This window comes from Pteropus alecto, unplaced genomic scaffold (genome assembly GCF_000325575.1).
Source record: "Pteropus alecto unplaced genomic scaffold, ASM32557v1 scaffold555, whole genome shotgun sequence".
Classification (NCBI taxonomy): domain Eukaryota; kingdom Metazoa; phylum Chordata; class Mammalia; order Chiroptera; family Pteropodidae; genus Pteropus; species Pteropus alecto.
Window position 1 is genome coordinate 585,720 of NW_006436809.1, and position 2,525 is coordinate 588,244.

Genomic DNA, 2,525 nt, shown 5'->3' on the forward strand with positions numbered 1-2,525 from the left:
GACTGGGCCAGGACACTGGGACAGAGATCGTTTAAGGCACAGTCATCTTTGATATGGAACTCTACTTTGTCCCTTGTTCTGGACTATACTGTTAACGGTTCAAGGCCTGTGCTCCCTATTATGGCGCGAACGATTCTGATTCTAAGACCCACGGAGCCAATTGAGATTAATTATGAGCCTTTATTAGCCAGCAGGCGACTGACTCTCTAGGCAACTGACTCTCTACTACGCAGGGTTAGAGGAGATCAGCCCCCGGGGTTTGAGAGTGAGGCAGTTATAAAGCCTAGAACAAGCAAGCAGATTACAGAAGCAGACATTGGCCATCTTCATATCTTATACAATACACCTCCTAAACCACACCCAAGCAAGTAGGACAACTTCTGGTATCTAAAGATATTTCTTCCCTGTAGCTGACTTAGCTAGTTGGCTCACTTGAAAATTTTCCACCCTTAACACTCCCATGGCTTCGAAAGGCAAAAACTCAAAACATCAGGGTTTGGAATAAGGAGAGTTTTATTGGTTAAGAAGGCACCAACTGAGAAGATGGAAGATTTCTAGTTTTCTGAAGTCCACCTTAAGAGATCCTAGAATTCGGGCTTCCTTGAAGGGAAGAGAGAATGGGAGGGATAAGAGGTGGGATCCAAAGCAGAGCGGTAAATTTCCAAAACTCTTTGTTCTCAGTTGATTCTTGATGTTTTTGATCCAGGCTGAGTCCCCTCCTGAGATTCCTGTAAATAAATCTTTGATAAACAGTCAGGGCTTTTCCCACCTATTCAGGAGGCTGGTTTGGCAGAATCCTCTAGTCAATTAGCATATCTACAATAGAAACTATTTGTCTGAAGGCCCTGGGAAAAATGCAGGCTAGAATTTATGGTAAGAGTCAGAAGGGTGAGAAGCAAGAGCATTTCACCCTGTTACGATTCCACTACTTGACTGGCCTATCCCTGCTTTAAGCTTCCACTGAAGCCCCAGTGTCAGCTTGCAGAGGGGGGGAGGGGCCGAAGAGGCTGGATTCCTACAGGGAGGTGGTGAGGAGAAGCAAGAGGTGATACTGACCTGGAAAATAGCTGAATTTCCCGGGTCAGAGCCCTGAATTTACTGCAGTTGTAGAAAAGTGGGGGCCTGAGTAATTTGACTATTAAAAGAAGATGGCCCAAAGCTGAGAAACTTGTGGGCTTCCCTTTCACTTTATAAATCTGTTACCGGTGCAGGATGGCTGTGCTGTGTGAGCCTCGGGCTCCGTCTTTGTCTTCGTCATTGAAAGAATTTGACAGAGACAAAATGCAAATGAGAACAAAGTTTTTTTTTTATTAAGTAAGATTACGGGCAAGAGAAGGGTGCCAGTGAGCCTGTGAGTGAGCTGCGTACCCACAGGGTCTTGGATTCTCAGATTTATCTTAGTTGGAGTTCTGGGTTCTTCCTGAAGACTGTCTCTTGAAGTTCTGAGGACAGCCTCTTGATGCACCTTCCTTATTTGGGTTTTCTGTTTGTTGCCATCTTCTTGTTACCCATAAGTACCCAAGTGAAACCCATGGGGTGAGGGGGGGGGGCAGGTTACAGCAATGCTAATCATATTATAATAAGCTTATAATGAGCAAGAGTTACTTCAGGGTACTAGGGACTACTAGTTGCCAGTATGCTGCCTGGGGGTCTTCTTTTTCACTCTGAAGGGGCAAGTTGCAGTTACTTGTCTTTGGTCTGGGCAATCACATAACAGTGTGGTTTTGAGATGTAAGCCAGATCTCACAGCTGGATGTCAGAACTACCCTGGGTCCCAACTAACTTCTGCCTCAAAGCCACTGTTCTCTCCACAGTGCCTGCATATTCCTGTGTCTCTGTGGAATTGTTACCGGAGAGTGGGAGTCCTCTCCCGGCACGTTGTCCAGGTTCTTGATGTCTCAAACAAAGAATTGAGCAAGACACCGAAATACAGTAGAAAAGAAAAGTTTTATTAGAAAGGAAAGTACACTTCCAGAAGTGGAAGTGGGCCTGAGCAAGAGAAGCGTGGCTCAAAAGGCCTGGTAACAAAGACTTCAGGGTTTTTATCCCTTTTTTGCTGTGGGTGGTTACTTAGAGTGGGCTTCCTTGATTGACAACTAAGATTGACAGGACTCAGTGATTCATTATTTTGCTTTATGCGCATGTTTGTTCCCAGAATTCAGTCTGTTATAATGATATTTAATGAACTTCCGGGCATATGCATCATATTATCATGATGGTATAATGAGACTCAGGTGAGTTGAAGGTCTTTGGGGTCTTCATTGCTCAGGTGCGAGTGACTGGCTTAAACTGGTACCTAAATCTCTGCCTACTGGTTTCTTTGTGTGAGTTAAAAAAATGCCTTCTGGCTTGCTTAATTGTAGGTGCATTAGGACGGACCCCTTCTAAGATAGGAAGACCTCAGTGTCTTTGCAGGCAGACCCTAAACCCCCTAACTTTCCGGCCTACCTATTTTCTAAGAGTCACGTACCCCCTTACTAGTATGGATGTTCAGAGATGGGAGGTATCTTCTTCTCTATCTGCTT